This window comes from Conger conger, chromosome 13 (assembly GCF_963514075.1).
Source record: "Conger conger chromosome 13, fConCon1.1, whole genome shotgun sequence".
NCBI classification, from domain to species: domain Eukaryota; kingdom Metazoa; phylum Chordata; class Actinopteri; order Anguilliformes; family Congridae; genus Conger; species Conger conger.
Window position 1 is genome coordinate 46,348,458 of NC_083772.1, and position 20,000 is coordinate 46,368,457.

Sequence of the window (20,000 nt, forward strand, 5' to 3'; positions counted from 1 at the left end):
GTTAGATTAAAGGAATGTCACTGGGACACATTTCCACTGAACACAAAATAAAAGACTACAGACAACAGCAACAGAAAGTCTCCATCGACACACTAATAACACATTGTGGACCGAGCATTAAAAGATCACAGATCACAGAACAACATCACACGTACATCACTGTATCAGGAATGTAGCCCTCCGAAGGGGAGACAGAACAACATCACACGTACATCACTGTATCAGGAATGTAGCCCTCCGAAGGGGAGAGAGTGTACTTCATGTTGTCGCTAAGCCTAGGTGCACAGGAGCCTCGATGCCCTGGAGCTGTTAACAGAGTGAGCTGTAGGACCATGGGAAAGCCCATAGCCACAGCCTTGAGATCTTTAATGACCTTTCTCACTTTAGCAGCGAGCAGATAGCACTGTGGGCTTTACGATTAACTAACATCTATCATCAAAATCTCTAATGGTTAAAATGGCATTACACAGGCACACGTAACCCAAAATCATAACAAGGCTGGAAGAGCAGCTACATAGAGCAGGGTTCCAAAACTGTAAATGTCAACATATGAATACTGCCTGGGTAAAGAGAAAACCTGTCAATCATCTGAATCAATCTCAAGCATACTACATTACATTACATTATTGGCATTTGGCAGACGCTCTTATCCAGAGCGACGTACAACAAAGTGCATACCCATAACCAGGGATAAGTTCGCTGAAAGACCCTAGAGGGAAGTACAATTTCAACTGCTACCTGTACAACAAAGATAAGGACGAGGGCCCCTTTTTTTTTTTTTTTTTTTTTTTTTGAGAACAAAGAAACAAACAGAGCAAAAGTGACCAAAGTTAACTATCCAAACACTGCTTACCTAGCCAACTAAAAATACCGATACACAAACAAGTCACAGAGACAACAATTAAGGTTCACAGGGAGGTAGGGAGGGATGGGGAGAGGTGCTGCTTGAAGAGGTGTGTCTTCAGCTTGCGCTTGAAGGTGGGGAGAGATTCTACAGTTCTGACCTCAACGGGGAGTTCGTTCCACTACCGTGGAGCCAGAACAGACAGTAGTCGTGAGCGTGATGTGGAGGTTCGGAGAGGGGGAGGTGCCAAGCGGCCTGTGGAGGCTGAACGAAGAGGTCTGGCAGGGGTGTAGGGTCTGATGATTTTTTGTAGATAAGCTGGGGAAGACCCTTTAACTGCTTGGAAGGCTAGCACCAATGTTTTGAATTTGATGCGAGCCATGACAGGCAGCCAGTGGAGGGAAGTAAGCAGGGGGGTGACGTGTGAGTATTTGGGAAGGTTGAAGACCAGACAAGCTGCTGCATTCTGGATGAGTTGGAGGGGTCTGATGGCAGATGCTGGGAGGCCAGCCAAGAGGGAATTGCAGTAGTCCAGGCGGGACAGAACCATCGCTTGGACCAGGAGCTGGGTCGAGTAGGGGGTGAGAAAGGGGCGGATTCTCCGTATGTTGTATAGGAAGAACCTGCATGACCGGGTCACCGCCGCAATGTTCTCGGAGAGGGACAGTCTGCTGTCCAGCACCACGCTGAGGTTCCTTGCACTGGGTGATGGCGTGAGTGTGGTATCCCCGAGGTAAATGGAGAGATCCAGATGGGGAGAGGTTTTAGCAGGGATGAATATCATTTCAGTCTTGCCTGGGTTGAGCTTTAGATGGTGGTTGTCCATCCAGCTCTGGATGTCCCTCAGGCAAGCACAGATACGGGCTCAAACCTGCGTATCAGACGGCGGGAACGAGACGAAGAGTTGGGTATCGTCCGCGTAGCAGTGGTAGGATAGCCCATGTGCAGCGATCACAGGGCCAAGGGAGCGAGTGTAAAGAGAAAAAAGAAGCGGGCCTAGGACTGAGCCCTGGGGAACTCCTGTGGCGAGGGGCCGAGGTGTTGATACCAAACCAGCCCAGGCAACCTGGAAGGAGCGACCAGAGAGGTAGGACTCAATCCAGTCCAGGGCTGTGCCACAGATGCCCGTTGCTGACAGAGCAGACAGGAGGATGGAGTGATCCACAGTGTCGAAGGCAGCAGAGAGATCTAGAAGAATGAGGACAGAGGAGAGGGAGGCTGCTCGTGCGGCATGGAGTGACTCACACTAATGACATTCATAAATCTGGTAGGCGTAAGTTTCCTGGTATGTCCCTACAGAGAACATTTGTATATGACCAGCCCAATGACTGAAGTCAAGAAGAAGTTGGGCTGGTGTTTTGCATAATGTTTTTACTGATGGAAAAGAATGTTTACCGGTTACCGGAGGAGTTGGCACTTAAAGCCTGGTTCAGTTTCCTTTTGATATTTTTAAAGGATGTGTGGGCGAAACCATAGTCAACAAAACTAGGGGTTTCATGGGGTAAACCAAATGCCAAATATAAAAGGGGGAAAATAAGTATTGTGTATGGTAATTCCTGTTTAAAATTATATGGATAATGTGAAAATCCATGAATATTTGGTGCAGTGGGTAGCACTGCCGCTTCACAGCAGGACTAGCTCCCGAACCATTGATCCAACACCCACCACATGCTGCAATGCAGTGACTAACGCACATCACAGCAGCATGTCCAGATAGTCACGCTAATATACCCTGGGCCGATATAAGTCATATAGCAGTTCAGTACAATAATATACATATTTAATCATCGCAGTGATCACATTACCAGTTATGAGTGGACTACAACCTGATCCACATCCTGCCCAGGCTTAGCTGTGTCTGCTCCCCCAGATCAGCTTACACGAACCAGCGAACGGACTGCTCCAATATACTCTCAGAACAACACCAGGCCAGGTAAGGGGGCTTTTGTTCTTGAAAATATTATAGTTTGGCCATATTGTTTTGGGCATATTGTTTGGCCAGTCAGCACTGGATCTGATATCAGACTGTGGGGCCCATCTGGGTACTTAAGGACTTGTGACGGCTCTTTCTGGAGGGTGGGGGAGTTGATTTGACACAGTTTAATGCTTGTCTTTAAATTATGCCCTTGTAGACCAAATGGTAAATGTCAGCATTTATATAGCGCCTTTATCCAAAGCTCGTCAGGAGCAATTGGGGGTTAGGAACACTTTGACAGACCGAGGGCGGGATCACACCGGCAACCCTCCCACTGCCAGACGGCTCTCTTACCTCCTGAACCAATGACACGACTGCTCTTACCTCCTGAGCCAATGACACGACTGATCTTACCTCCTGAGCCAATGACATGACTGCTCTTACCTCCTGAGCCAATGACATGACTGATCTTACCTCCTGAGCCAATGACATGACTGATCTTACCTCCTGAGCCAATGACGCCATAGAACAACCCCCTCCTGTGGCCCCGGGCTGTGTTTTGCTGACAGATGACATCACAATCAGATTATGAAATCTCCCTGACAACGACAGCCTCGGTAGCCACTGGCTTGGATAACTGACTGGGCACTGACAGTGCGCTCCAGCAAGCTTTGTCTGCTGCAGACCACGCTGTGGGTGTCGTCCTCGGTAACAGGAAGTGACAGGGCCGCCTGTGTCCCCCATCCTCCCAGAGAGAGAGAGGTTATATTAGAGACATCCCCTTCTAGCGGGTCAGCTGAGGTGGGCCTTGATGCGATTAGAAAGCGTGTGCGCTCAGAAACAGAAATCAATCGTCTCTAAAGCGCTGTCACAAACCTGGCAAAGCCGCACAAATTACACAATGGATCCGGGGCATTACATCTTAAAGGGCCCTGAAGTCAATATTTCCTTTTTATGAGGCTCTTACGAAAACTCTTGCCAAAGCATCAAGATTGACATGTAGTGTTATTCAAAATACAAATAATCATCAACACAATTCAAATATATGCGAAACTGCATTTTTAGTTTTTACTACCAGCTATACATATGATTCCTACTCAAAATCACTGAACATTCAATTGTTCAATGAGGCAATGAACAGGCTTTCCAAAGAGGCCAGTGTCCCCACTACAATCTACATAATGATTCCCGAAATTCTGGCAAAGAAGCAGATTTATTTAAAAAAGTGTATGTATGTGTGTGTGTTTGTGTGGTGTGTGTGTGTGTGCATGTGTGGTGTGTGTATATGAGGCGTGTGTGTGTGTGACGTGAGCATTTGGAGGGCTGTTTGTGGGTCTGTTTGAGTGCACATGTGTGTGGTGTGTGTGCGTGTGTGTATGCGGGTGTATTTGTGTGCGCGTGGTGTGTGTATGTGCGGTGTGTGTTTGTGCTGTGTGGTGTGTGTGTGCACGTGTGTGTGGTGTGTTTGTGCGGGTGTGTTTGTGTGTGGAGGGAGGGCAAGGACACCCCTGACTTTCACAAGGTCACTACCGTACCCCCCCCCCACCCCCCGTCACCATGACTACCAAGTCGCCGAGGTGATGTGGTGCATGCTGGGACACAGATTAATTGATGTGGAGAGTTGGAGAGGCGGAGAGGTAGAGAAGAGGAGAAGAGGAGAGGAGGAGAGGAGGGGACATTCCATCATGGAGGATCGGTTGTCACATAGTCACTGAGTAACATCAGGGAGAAGTGCAGCTTTCACAGGATGAATCACTGTGTGTTCTGGACCAAGCAGCTATGTGCACTGTCGCAATCATTAACCCCAAACACACCCTGTATGTGTGCGTGTGTGTGTGTGCGTGCGTGTGTGTATGCGTGCGTGTGTGTGTGTGCGTGCGTGTGTGTGTGTGCGTGCGTGTGTTTGTGTGTGTGTGTGTCACTACCGTCCCCCCATCCCCCCCAACCCCAAACACACCCTGTCTGGAACCTCTACATTCACATCTCAGATAACTGAAACAAAGGGCCACAAACTGTTCCCACTGGATACGGCGTTTCTCAATGAGCAAACAAGATAAATATTCCAGCAGAAACCTTTCATAAATAATGAAATGAACAGCAACCACACACAGCAAACTATAAAAAAGCACCCTCGTAAGGTTGGAGTGAGAAGCCTGATCCTTGAACAGTATCCCCCACAATCAGTCCCAAATCACACACAGCACATACACACACACACACACACACACACACACACACACACACAGCACACACAGCGCACACCCAGGGGATACAGTCCACTCTCATTAACTTAACCATGGAGTAGGCTGAGCTTCAAACATTGCTTTCCTCCATAATGGTCTGAATTATTTATATTTTTAACACTACATTCCGCCACTGCTTACCACTGCAAGTCTGAGCTTCTCTGCCTGTTGGCCAGCGATAAACGACAGGATGGGAAAGGATCACAGGGTCATTTTCTCAAGTAGTGCCTGGACTCAGCACGCTGAAAATGAAGAGGAGCTCCCTGATTTCAGTGCTTCAGAGGGCCTCAAAAAAACAAAAATAACTGTTTCATTTAATTTTATAGCTTAATGTTTTCATTTTAATCATATCCGGTAAACAATTAAAGCTGGGGTAGGCGATCTTTGGGCATGAGCAGAATCGGGGCAGAAGAAGAGACATTCTGAAACCCCTCCTCTTCCTCGCCCTCACTGGTTGGACGTTGCTGGGGCCAGTCAGCCTCTCGGGGACGCACGCGCAATCCTGATAGGCTGGTCAGCCCGCCTCCTGGCTGAGAGCCGCCCCCATTGGATGTGAGCTACTGGGAGCGATGACGAACAGTCCCTGAAAATCTGTCCTGAGACAGTCACAGATATCACATTTTACAATAAACGCAGAGCAGTCGGTTTATTGCTAGCTGTCGGAATCGGAATGTGAAGAGTATTTCACCAAATACATATATTTTTTAAATTGCCTACCCCAGTGTTAATGAATAACCGACACTCTGTACCAAAACATTGTACAGCTGTACAACAATTCAAGCTCATTGGTTGAAAATTGGTTCTAACTTCCACAGCCAATGGTATGGGGTGGGGGTTCAACATCAGCGCATTCACAGAGAAGGGGGAGGGATAAACAGTGTTGTGGTTTGAGGGTGTTTGTTGCTGCAATTCCTCTCCTGACCGGGAGAAGTCTGAGATCACTATTGTACCTTTACATTTGGTTCATAAGCACGGCAAGACACACAGTGCATGGAGCATGGAAATGGGGACCATGCTGTTCTTACATTCAGACACATATGTTTTGTCCCCCGATTGGCGTTTAATGTTGCTTTGTGTCGTGTCACGTTGCGTTTGTTTCCGCCTCCCCTACAGATAATGGCGTCACAGTCCCGGAGCGGGGATCCTGATCAGATGGAGAGGACACGCATGCCGTTGCCTGGCGACCCTTTTTAGGAGACGCCGCCGTCGCCTGGCAACGCGACTGAGGTATGGCTGGGGACCCCAAGGGCCCCGGTGGAGCAACATCATTAAAAAGATGGAAGACAGCGGACAAATGTTTTTAAGTTAGTCCGCTGTCCACTGTCTGCCGATCCTGAGGATGCCCCTGTCAGCCCTGTGCTTACCCCCTCCTGTAGCCCATCCACTATCAGCCCTGTGCTTCCCACCTCCTGTAGCCCATCCACTATCAGCCCTGTGCTTACCCCCTCCTGTAGCCCATCCACTATCAGCCCTGTGCTTACCACCTCCTGTAGCCCATCCACTATCAGCCCTGTGCTTCCCACCTCCTGTAGCCCATCCACTATCAGCTCTGTGCTTACCACCTCCTGTAGCCCATCCACTATCAGCCCTGTGCTTCCCACCTCCTGTAGCCCATCCACTCTCAGCCCTGTGCTTCCCACCTCCTGTAGCCCATCCACTATCAGCCCTGTGCTTCCCACCTCCTGTAGCCCATCCACTATCAGCCCTGTGCTTACCACCTCCTGTAGCCCATCCACTATCAGCCCTGTGCTTCCCACCTCCTGTAGCCCATCCACTATCAGCCCTGTGCTTCCCACCTCCTGTAGCCCATCCACTATCAGCCCTGTGCTTCCCACCTCCTGTAGCCCATCCACTATCAGCCCTGTGCTTCCCACCTCCTGTAGCCCATCCACTATCAGCCCTGTGCTTACCCTCTCCTGTAGCCCATCCACTATCGGCCCTGTGCTTCCCACCTCCTGTAGCCCATCCACTATCAGCCCTGTGCTTCCCACCTCCTGTAGCCCATCCACTATCAGCCCTGTGCTTACCACCTCCTGTAGCCCATCCACTCTCAGCCCTGTGCTTACCACCTCCTGTAGCCCATCCACTGTCAGCCCTGTGCTTACCACCTCCTGTAGCCCATCCACTGTCAGCCCTGTGCTTACCACCTCCTGTAGCCCATCCACTATCAGCCCTGTGCTTACCCCCTCCTGTAGCCCATCCACTATCAGCCCTGTGCTTCCCACCTCCTGTAGCCCATCCACTATCAGCCCTGTGCTTCCCACCTCCTGTAGCCTATCCACTATCAGCCCTGTGCTTACCACCTCCTGTAGCCCATCCACTATCAGCCCTGTGCTTACTACCTCCTGTAGCCCATCCACTCTCAGCCCTGTGCTTCCCACCTCCTGTAGCCCATCCACTATCAGCCCTGTGCTTCCCACCTCCTGTAGCCCATCCACTATCAGCCCTGTGCTTACCACCTCCTGTAGCCCATCCACTATCAGCCCTGTGCTTCCCACCTCCTGTAGCCCATCCACTATCAGCCCTGTGCTTACCCCCTCCTGTAGCCCATCCACTATCAGCCCTGTGCTTACCACCTCCTGTAGCCCATCCACTATCAGCCCTGTGCTTCCCACCTCCTGTAGCCCATCCACTATCAGCCCTGTGCTTATCACCTCCTGTAGCCCATCCACTATCAGCCCTGTGCTTATCACCTCCTGTAGCCCATCCACGACAAGGTCCCTCGTGTTGTGTGTTCAGAGATGCTCTTCTGCATACCACTGTTGTAAGGTGTGGTTAAGTCTGGCTCTTCTCCTCTGACCTCGCTCATTAACAAGGCGCTACTGCCCACTGGGTGTTTTTACTTTTTCGCGCCATTCTCTGCAAACTCTGTCGTGTCAAAATACCAGGAGATCAGCAGCTTCTGAGATAGTTAAACCATCCTCTCTGGCACCAATAATTCATTCCATAGTCAAAGTCACTAAGATCACATTTCTTCCCCATTCTGATCTTCTGGGTTGCTGCCACATGATTGGCTGATTAGATATTTTTATTAACAAGATGGTGTACAGGTCTACCTAATAAAGTGGTCACTGACTATAATTAGAAACGATGAATAACTATATAGATGTTTATAACAGTGTAAAACTAAACTAATTTGATTTTTTTTTTAAACAGCTATCAAAGAGGCTGGAAGAAAGGCTGTATTTCTCTGACAGCGTAAGTGCACACGTGCCTCTGGGCAAGTGGAATAGCTCATTTTGTCTTGCGCAGACAGAACGGTTTTTGCCCGCACCAGGTTTGGTAGTGTTGTGGAGGGCAGTTAAGCCATCTGTGTTGACATGGGTTGGGCACCACAGTTGGGGGAGTAATCAGAAACATTTGGCGATGCGCAGGTTTGATGTTGAAACCAACCCAGACCAGGTTTAAACTCAAACGCTGGGGCTATGAATCCACTGCAGGTATGAAGGCATGACCGCGTAATACTCATCTAAATACTTATCTAAATCCGACCGTTTGAAATGCAAGCATGTGCTCAGTGCTGCAGTCCAATGCTGACTGTGTAGGCAATATGTCAGCGGGAGAGAGCCCTGGGGGAGGCGGTCCTGCTGGGGGGGGTCTGTGCCCGGAGCCTCCAGCTCCGCCCCGGCCGGGAATACTCCGGAATACTCCGGAAACCTTTCATTACCGTTCTCAGCACTGGCATATAAATGGAAAATGGAAAACATCACACAAAATTTTGTTTGAGGGAGAAAATAAATATGAAAATGAGCTATTCAGCCTTCCCCTTTCGTCTGAAACAGGGGCGCACAAAAAAGGGCTGATCCCTTTCAGGATTTTGCGGCAACTTCAGTAATGACTGAATGAGCTCAGTCACGTCTTCATCGGACACCTGAATAAGCACCGGCCACAGCCACAGACCGCAAGTCTGTCCTAAAGATTTTACCGTGAACCAGCGTAGTTTATAGGGCTGCCAGAAAACTAGAACTAAGGGAATTGGTTGGAACAAAAACCAACATGCTGACCGACCCTCCAGGACCAGAGTTATGCACCCCTGATCTAAAATAACTGGTCAATGTTATTTAAATGTCCAGCACTCTGAATACTGAACACAAGTGCGTAAACAGTTAAAACACCTCAATTAGTCAACATGTAAAATATGTTTCTTTAATTTAATTTGGTATATATTATCAAAGGTATAAATTAAATTGCTAAATTCAGTGACAGGCAGATCAACCTGTAGGTCAACCTTTCTCAAGATTAGGGTGGCCTGTAGCGTAGTGGTTAAGGTGCACGACTGGGACCTGCAGGGTCGGTGGTTCTAATCCCGGTGTAGCCACAATAAGATCCACACAGCTGTTGGGCCCTTGAGGAAGGCCCTTAACCCTGCATTCCTCCAGGGGAGGATTGCCTCCTGCTTAGTCTAATCAACTGTATGTCACTCTGGATAAGAGTGTCTGCTAAATGCCATTCATGTAATGTAATGTAATGATTTACAACCAGGTTGAAATGAAGAAAGCTGAGTTACAAAAATATTCTTGTCTAAAGACAAGAAGACAGCCAAACATTCCAAAATGACCAGGGATAAATGCCAGACCAAGGTGCAGGACTTAGATGCTAACTTCCAATTCAAAAAGAAAAAGCCAGGTCTATTACAAGGTCTGGGATCTTAAAGTAGGATGTTAACATGAGGTCTGCTCGGCCACCCCCATTAAGACACACACACACACACACACACACACACACACACACACACACACACACACACCTGATCCCCCACTTCCTGCTCCTTATCTAACTGCAGACCACTGCGGGTCCCTGTTTAATTTTCTATTCTTTCCATGACAGGTGTGTGAAGAAGCTTGTAAGGAACCCTCTTGTGACATGCGCATGCAATGCAGGAAGAAAGAAAAAAGTTGAATAAGCCATTTAAATGAAAGAGTAAGTCACGCTAGTAAGTACACCATTTTGGCATCAGCAGTGGTTATGTTACATTGCACTATTGCCATTATCCAGAGCCACGTCCACAGAGTGCAAAGTGCATACTCATAACCAGGGACGAGTGCGCTGAAAGACCCGATGTGTGGTCTAAAACAGTGGTGAAAACCTGAGGGTTTGAGTTCTACACAGACATCATAAACTCACACATCGACCGCGGCGTAGGAGACATGCAATGCTTTCCTCAGGATAGACCCAGACTGCCTGGAATCACTGTGACCCCTTCGCTCTCCAAACATGATGCAGTGTAGAGTTACACTGGGGTAACTGCCCACAGACATCGCTAACATACATCGAAAGAGACCTTCAACGGCCTCCTGACCAGCCTAGGGAGGGAGAGACTCATTTCAAAAATTAATCATCAAGAATATTTTCACTGCATTGCTGTAGGCTTGCATATATATACCAGCCACCATCCGGAGAAGCTGCTGAGTGTCTCCAGACCCCTAGTCACTTTCCAGCTCTTTCCGGAAGAAAGAAACACAGAATTATCCCGGAGATCGCCCTTTTCATGGGCCACAAGTTCATTCTGCTCCGAGCCATGAACGTGTGCTTCTTTCCAGAAAAATCTATGGAGCCTGACTGTTCTCTTCCGCTCCTGACATCACATGACCATGCTGAACCAATCAGGTGTTTTGATCAAGCTAAACACAAGGGGGGCAGCTGAGACACTGTATCTGTACCGCTGCAAGGGAAATAAAATCTGCCTTCATGTTCAGTCTCATAACAGATAAATGCCTCCATATTAAGGCTCTTCACATTTAAAGCACTGCAGATCTGGTTAAATGAATACCCTGTGCAATTCCACCTGGGGCAAATATTTACTTCCAATACTCTATCCCCTTCATTCAAAACTTCAAAATGGTAAATTCTTGGGAATTTACAAAGAAACCTCAATACTTACAACCAAATGTCTTTGTTCGTATAATTCATATTTTAAACATCACATTTTCAGAGATCTACCTCAGTGTTTTCAAATGCTACTGGCATCTAAACGAGATTTCAAACATGTATTTCTCACAAGAGCAAAAATCTACTCAGACAATGCAGTCACACCCATGCTCAGCATTAATTACAAATACACATAACCATGTACTACACACACTATAGCACTGTGTTACTGTTCACACAGTGCATCTGCAGCTGTGACGGGTTACCCAGAGAGCACTTCACCTGGCCTCACTTGCCTCAGGAGGCGCGGATCTCCAAGCTTCACCACGCAAACAGGGACCATGACACAGGAACCACACATCTTCACACACACACACACACACACACACACACACACTCACACACTCACACACCCACACACCCACACTCACACTCACACACACACACACACACACTCACAATCACACTCACATTCACACACTCACACACTCACAATCACACTCACATTCACACACTCACACACCCACACTCACACAGTCACAATCACACTCACATTCACACACTCACACACCCACACTCACACAGTCACACTCACACACACACACCCACACACTCACACTCACACAGTCACTCACACACACACACCCACACACACACTCACACACCCACACACACACACTCACACACCCACACACCCACACACACACACACAAACACACACACACACTCACACACCCACACTCACACACCCACACACACACACACACTCACACACACACACACACACTCACACTCACACTCACACACTCACACACTCACACACACACACTCACAATCACACTCACATTCACACACTCACACACCCACACTCACTCACACACACTGACAGAGACAGTCACTGGCTGAGTGGGCAAACTCAAGTTTATTCACATGGAGCTGCAGCCATCAAGAGAAATGGGAGAATACACACGTCTTGCTGAGAATGTCTGGACATTTTAGGAAAGGTTTGTTTTAGGCCACTGGGTGAATGAATGCTGACATTGGGCATTGCTGTACTAGAGCTACATTGTCAGTACTAGAGCTACATTGTCAGTACTAGAGCTACATTGTAGGTACTTCACCTGCTTGCAGAGAAACGCACAGGCAGTAATGAGGGGGTGGGGAGGAACTCGCTCTATGGTCAGTAAAAATAATAATTATGGAAACTGCTGGGAAGAGAGAGATGAATCTGTGTTGTGGAGGCGTTTGTGTGTTTGGCTTTGCTCTGTGCTGCAGGGATATTGACAGTAATAACAGGCCTGTATAGAACCCTTCTGTCATAATTACATGCAATTACCAGGTGCAGGAAGCTGCCTCCGGTTCCACACGAGCAATCACATCTGACAGGCCCTCACTCCTGCCCTGAGGGCGTGTCCTCAAAGGGCCACTCCTGCCTTGAGATCTGTCTCACTCTCTCTCTCTCCCCCTCTCTCTCTCTCTCTCTCTCTCTCCCCCTCTCTCTCTCTCTCTCTCTCTCTCTCTCTCTCTCCTTCGCTCTTGTACACTCCCTCTCTCACTCTTTTTCTCTCTTTCTCTTGCTCTTTCTCTCTCTCACCTCATTTGCATTTGTATTGCCAAAGCATGGCAAGGAACATGTTAAACAAAGGAAAATAACAGGGTAATATGATCTCTCTCTCTCTCCCCCCCTCTCTCTCCCTCCCTCTCTCTCTCTCTCTCTCTCGCTCTCTCGTTCCTGGAGAGTGTTATGTTGGGTGGCCTGCTGGGAATAGTATGGGGATGGAGTACAGGACTGCAAACCCCTTTTACCTGGCAGATGTATATAGGGTGAGAGACAGGCCCTGTGTGGCTCTGTGAGAGACAGGCTCTGTGAGGGACAGGCTCTGTGAGAGACAGGCTCTGTGAGGGACAGGCTCTGTGAGAGACAGGCTCTGTGTGGGACAGGCTCTGTGAGAGACAGGCCCTGTGTGGCTCTGTGAGAGACAGGCTCTGTGAGAGACAGGCTCTGTGAGGGACAGGCTCTGTGAGAGACAGGCTCTGTGAGGGACAGGCTCTGTGAGAGACAGGCTCTGTGAGGGACAGGCTCTGTGTGGCTCTGTGAGAGACAGGCTCTGTGTGGCTCTGTGAGGGACAGGCTCTGTGAGGGACAGGCTCTGTGAGAGACAGGCTCTGTGAGGGACAGGCTCTGTGTGGGACAGGCTCTGTGAGAGACAGGCTCTGTGAGGGACAGGCTCTGTGAGGGACAGGCTCTGTGAGGGACAGGCTCTGTGAGAGACAGGCTCTGTGAGGGACAGGCTCTGTGTGGCTCTGTGAGGGACAGGCTCTGTGAGGGACAGGCTCTGTGAGAGACAGGCTCTGTGTGGCTCTGTGAGGGACAGGCTCTGTGAGAGACAGGCTCTGTGAGAGACAGGCTCTGTGAGGGACAGGCTCTGTGAGGGACAGGCTCTGTGTGGCTCTGTGAGGGACAGGCTCTGTGAGAGACAGGCTCTGTGAGGGACAGGCTCTGTGAGAGACAGGCTCTGTGTGGCTCTGTGAGAGACAGGCTCTGTGAGAGACAGGCTCTGTGAGGGACAGGCTCTGTGAGAGACAGGCTCTGTGTGGCTCTGTGAGAGACAGGCTCTGGGAGGGACAGGCTCTGTGAGGGACAGGCTCTGTGTGGGACAGGCTCTGTGTGGCTCTGTGAGGGACAGGCTCTGTGAGAGACAGGCTCTGTGAGAGACAGGCTCTGTGTGGGACAGGCTCTGTGAGGGACAGGCTCTGTGAGGGACAGGCTCTGTGTGGCTCTGTGAGAGACAGGCTCTGTGTGGGACAGGCTCTGTGAGAGACAGGCTCTGTGAGGGACAGGCTCTGTGAGAGACAGGCTCTGTGAGAGACAGGCTCTGTGAGGGACAGGCTCTGTGTGGCTCTGTGAGGGACAGGCTCTGTGAGAGACAGGCTCTGTGTGGCTCTGTGAGAGACAGGCTCTGTGAGAGACAGGCTCTGTGAGAGACAGGCTCTGTGTGGGACAGGCTCTGTGAGAGACAGGCTCTGTGTGGGACAGGCTCTGTGAGAGACAGGCTCTGTGAGGGACAGGCTCTGTGAGAGACAGGCTCTGTGTGGGACAGGCTCTGTGAGAGACAGGCCCTGTGTGGCTCTGTGAGAGACAGGCTCTGTGAGAGACAGGCTCTGTGAGGGACAGGCTCTGTGAGAGACAGGCTCTGTGAGGGACAGGCTCTGTGTGGCTCTGTGAGAGACAGGCTCTGTGTGGCTCTGTGAGGGACAGGCTCTGTGAGGGACAGGCTCTGTGAGAGACAGGCTCTGTGAGGGACAGGCTCTGTGTGGGACAGGCTCTGTGAGAGACAGGCTCTGTGAGGGACAGGCTCTGTGAGGGACAGGCTCTGTGAGAGACAGGCTCTGTGAGGGACAGGCTCTGTGTGGCTCTGTGAGGGACAGGCTCTGTGAGGGACAGGCTCTGTGAGAGACAGGCTCTGTGTGGCTCTGTGAGGGACAGGCTCTGTGAGAGACAGGCTCTGTGAGAGACAGGCTCTGTGAGGGACAGGCTCTGTGAGGGACAGGCTCTGTGTGGCTCTGTGAGGGACAGGCTCTGTGAGAGACAGGCTCTGTGAGGGACAGGCTCTGTGAGAGACAGGCTCTGTGTGGCTCTGTGAGAGACAGGCTCTGTGAGAGACAGGCTCTGTGAGGGACAGGCTCTGTGTGGCTCTGTGAGAGACAGGCTCTGGGAGGGACAGGCTCTGTGTGGGACAGGCTCTGTGTGGCTCTGTGAGGGACAGGCTCTGTGAGAGACAGGCTCTGTGAGAGACAGGCTCTGTGTGGGACAGGCTCTGTGAGGGACAGGCTCTGTGTGGCTCTGTGAGAGACAGGCTCTGTGAGAGACAGGCTCTTTGAGGGACAGGCTCTGTGAGAGACAGGCTCTGTGAGAGACAGGCTCTGTGTGGGACAGGCTCTGTGAGAGACAGGCTCTGTGTGGGACAGGCTCTGTGAGAGACAGGCTCTGTGAGGGACAGGCTCTGTGAGAGACAGGCTCTGTGAGAGACAGGCTCTGTGTGGGACAGGCTATGTGAGAGACAGGCTCTGTGAGGGACAGGCTCTGTGAGAGACAGGCTCTGTGAGAGACAGGCTCTGTGAGGGACAGGCTCTGTGAGAGACAGGCTCTGTGAGAGACAGGCTCTGTGTGGGACAGGCTCTGTGAGGGACAGGCTCTGTGAGAGACAGGCTCTGTGAGGGACAGGCTCTGTGAGAGACAGGCTCTGTGAGAGACAGGCTCTTTGAGGGACAGGCTCTGTGAGAGACAGGCTCTGTGTGGCTCTGTGAGAGACAGGCTCTGTGAGAGACACGCTCTGTGAGAGACAGGCTCTGTGAGGGACAGGCTCTGTGAGAGACAGGCTCTGTGAGAGACAGGCTCTTTGAGGGACAGGCTCTGTGAGAGACAGGCTCTGTGTGGCTCTGTGAGAGACAGGCTCTGTGAGAGACACGCTCTGTGAGAGACAGGCTCTGTGAGAGACAGGCTCTGTGAGACAGGGGGCTTGTGGCAGCGAGGCTGAGGGTGGAAAGCCAGCTACTCTCTTGTGTGAAACATGCAGCAGTTTTTGTCATTGTGGGGGACTGAGGGAGCCCTGTGTAATGTTGACGGGGACAGGAGGCTAGACGTTTAGTCTATAATTGGCTTTCATTGGGAAATCTCTTTTCTTGCTGTTTCAATCATCTTTCGCTCTCTTGTTCTCTGTTCTCTTTCTCTCTCCTCTCCTCTCTCTCTTTTGTTTTCTTTCCTTATGATTTGTGGAAGTTGCTGGGTTTCTTTGTGCTGTTTTGTTGTAGGGTTATAATAAAGGTGCTTTCTCACCCTCTCTCTCTCTGATATATAACAAGTAAAAGAGACACAGAAGTTGCTGGAACACTGGTGCACGGATAAAGGTTTCCATGGCGATAAAGAATCCCCACACGTGCTCGATCCACCCGTGCGGTAGACAGAATGAAAGTTTATTTTCAGGTGACAGACCGCCCGCAATTTCACACTGTCACACCTCCACAATTCTCTGTCTGCCCAAAACACCAAGCCCAGACGCTGGGAATTACTGTACATGTGTCTGTACTACGTGTGACTGTACCTGTGTCTGAACGTGTGTCTGTACGTGTGACTGTACCTGTGTCTGAACGTGTGTCTGTACGTGTGACTGTACCTGTGTCTGAACGTGTGTCTGTACGTGTGACTGTACCTGTGACTGTACATGCGTCTGTATGTGCGTCCGCATGTGTGTCTGCGTGCGTCTGTACGTGTGTCTGTACTACGTGTGACTGTACCTGTGTCTGTACGTGTGTCTGTATCTGTGATTGTACGTGTGACTGTATGTGTGTCTGTATGTGTGATAGTACATGTGACTGTATGTGTGTCTGTATCTGTGATTGTATGTGTGTCTGTATGTGTGTCTCTATGTGTGTCTGTGTGTGTCTGTATCTGTGATTGTATGTGTGTCTGTATGTGTGTCCATGCCCATAGGAAGTGAGAGATGAAGCCTTGAACACTGAGTGTTGGCGGGTGGCGCATCCCGCTAAAGCACTGGGGCTCAGGTGTGCAGGTGTGCCCCACCAGCCACCACACACACACCAGCCCCACCGGCCACCACACACACACCAGCCCCACACACACACCAGCCCCACCGGCCACCACACACACACCAGCCCCACACACACACCAGCCCCACCAGCCCCACACACACACCGGCCCCACCGGCCACCACACACACACCAGCCCCACCAGCCCCACCGGCCACCACACACACACCAGCCCCACCGGCCACCACACACACACCAGCCCCACCGGCCACCACACACACACCAGCCCCACCAGCCCCACCGGCCACCACACACACACCAGCCCCACCGGCCACCACACACACACCAGCCCCACCAGCCCCACCGGCCACCACACACACACCAGCCCCACCAGCCCCACCGGCCACCACACACACACCAGCCCCACCAGCCCCACCGGCCACCACACACACACCAGCCCCACCAGCCCCACCGGCCACCACACACACACCAGCCCCACCAGCCCCACCGGCCACCACACACACACCAGCCCCACCAGCCCCACCGGCATCACACACACACCGGCCCCACCGGCATCACACACACACCGGCCCCACCGGCATCACACACACACCGGCCCCACACACACACCGGCCCCACACACACACCGGCCCCACACACACACCAGCCCCACCGGCCACCACACACACACCAGCCCCACCAGCCCCACCGGCATCACACACACACCAGCCCCACACACACACCAGCCCCACACACACACCAGCCCCACCAGCCCCACACACACACCGGCCCCACACACACACCGGCCCCACCGGCATCACACACACACCAGCCCCACCAGCCCCACCGGCCACCACACACACACCGGCCCCACCGGCATCACACACACACCGGCCCCACACACACACCAGCCCCACACACACACCAGCCCCACCAGCCCCACCGGCATCACACACACACCGGCCCCACACACACACCAGCCCCACCAGCCCCACCAGCCCCACACACACACCAGCCCCACCAGCCCCACACACACACCGGCCCCACCGGCATCACACACACACCAGCCCCACCGGCATCACACACACACCGGCCCAAGAAAGGAGTGCTTGGGCTGGCTCTGCCCTCATCTAAACTGGCCATTCAACAACGGACAAAATATAATGAAAGATAATTGTTTAAAAGACCTGATGGGGTATAACAGGATGCTGAAATTAAATGAGCACAGAGCCATGTAGTTACAGTCTCATCCTGAGAGATTGAGGCTTGCGGTTAAGACTCCTGGTAGTCCTTCATCTGATGCGGTCCTGGGGGCAGGGGATAGATCTGTTCAGAGGAAAATCTTTTCTGACCGCTGCACAAAAAACATCACTTTCGCAACCTGCAGCGTGTTCCAGGAAGTGTCAACCCAAGGCCTACCTACACAACACCTGCCAGAGCTGCTCTGTGACAAAACCCAGCCGGCCTGCGTGCTCGCCACCGCAGCACGAACTGAGGCAAACTGACACGCGGAATGTCTACCAGTCACGAAGCACGCAGCGGCCACGTCTACCTGCGACCTTCACAAAGTCTTTCGCCGGATTAGGAACCAGCGGGAAAAGAAAGCGAGGGATTTGCCAGAAGCCTCCCACTCCCGCTCCTGACTCACAGCCCAGAGGAGCTGCAGCGACCCCAACATCGTTATTCCACACACATTTCAATTCCGCAGATTGTCAAGACGGCTTGTCCACCTCGTTGATTTGTGAAAGGACGGAGATCTTCGCTGAAGAGACCGAGCTGATTTGTGAAAGGACGGAGATCTTCGCTGAAGAGACCGAGCTGATTTAAACGCTTGCTGTCGCTCATTTTGCACATCCCTGGAGAGAAGCCGTCATGACGCCGGGCTTGTGCACATATTACTCTAGTCTCACAGCTCTGAGCTCAAGGCACACAGATTTCACACACCGTATAAACACCTGTAAAACTCGAAGGTGCCGCAGCTCCTCAGTGAAATGAAAACGGGGTCACAGTGAGTCGGCCCGTGACGCAGGCTGCAGTTCGGTGCAGGAGCACACGAGGAGCATACGAGGAGTACACGAGGAGCACACGAGGAGCACACGAGGGGCACACGAGGAGCACACGAGGAGCACACGAGGGGCACACGAGGAGCACACGAGGGGCACACGAGGAGCACACGAGGAGCACACGAGGGGCACACGAGGAGCACACGAGGAGCACACGAGGAGCACACGAGGAGCACACGAGGGGCACACGAGGAGCACACGAGGGGCACACGAGGAGCACACGAGGAGCACACGAGGAGCACACGAGGGGCACACGAGGAGCACACGAGGAGCACACGAGGGGCACACGAGGAGCACACGAGGGGCACACGAGGAGCACACGAGGAGCACACGAGGGGCACACGAGGAGCACACGAGGGGCACACAAGGAGCACACGAGGAGCACACGAGGGGCACACGAGGAGCACACGAGGAGCACACGAGGAGCATACGAGGGGCACACGAGGTGCAGGAGCACACGAGGAGCACACGAGGAGCACACGAGGAGCACACGAGGTGCAGGAGCACACAAGGTGAACACGAGGTGCAGGAGCACACGAGGAGCACACGAGGAGCACACGAGGAGCACACGAGGTGCAGGAGCACACAAGGTGAACACGAGGAGCACACGAGGAGCACACGAGGAGCACACGAGGAGCACACGAGGTGCACACGAGGAGCAGGAGCACACGAGGTGCACACGAGGAGCACACGAGGTGCACACGAGGAGCACACGAGGGGCACACGAGGAGCACACGAGGTGCACACGAGGTGCACACGAGGGCCGGGGTTCGGTTCCCTGTCCTGCCAAAGCCGAGCATGGCCAGTGCACATGGGGGTGGCGTAACTGGACCGCCGCAAGCCCCCTGCCCTGTGTGCTGCTGGAAAGGTTTACTGTGTTCATGTCCAATACCTGCCATGGAGCAACTTGGCACATTTAAATTAAAGGTACACTAGGTAAGATTTTTGTGTTAAAACATTGTTACAAGACCATTGTAAATCCCTTCCTATTATTGGCTCACTGGCATGTTGACTCACCCTCTGCCTGTGTTTTTAGTCCATAAATTTGTTTTTCAAAGCGTACATTTGTCGGGCCTTCGCTCTGTATCAAAACATTGTACAGCTGTCCAACAATTCAAGGTCATTGGTTGAAAATTGGTTCTAAATGCCACAGCCAATTGGCGTGGGGGCTTTTATTGTTTATTATCCAAGCGAAGACTACATGTCTAGTTATAAAGCAATACCAGTTTGCTATCGGTAGCAACAAGCAAATTAGCTTGAAGAATTTACAAATACCCACTTACGATAAAATATAGGCAATGCGAACATAGTCGCGATTGCACAAGCGTTGTACTTCAGGTGGATATTTGTAAATTCGGGAAGCTAACTAGTAATCGCTAATTTGCTTGTTCTAGCCAACTGGTATTGTTTTCTAACTAGATAAGCAATAGTATACAGAGTTTCAGTGATTGCTTGTCTGGAGTGCAATTTTGGCAACTTCACGTTCATTTGATCTCTTTACGTGTTCATCATCCGTGTTT

General features: G+C 51.5%; 1 protein-coding gene across 3 annotated transcripts in view; it reads right to left on the reverse strand.

The window, feature by feature from the left end:
• gdpd5b (glycerophosphodiester phosphodiesterase domain containing 5b) overlaps nucleotides 1–20,000 on the reverse strand; it is an 85,078-nt gene that overhangs the window by 35,204 nt on the left and 29,874 nt on the right. The window lies entirely within an intron of this gene.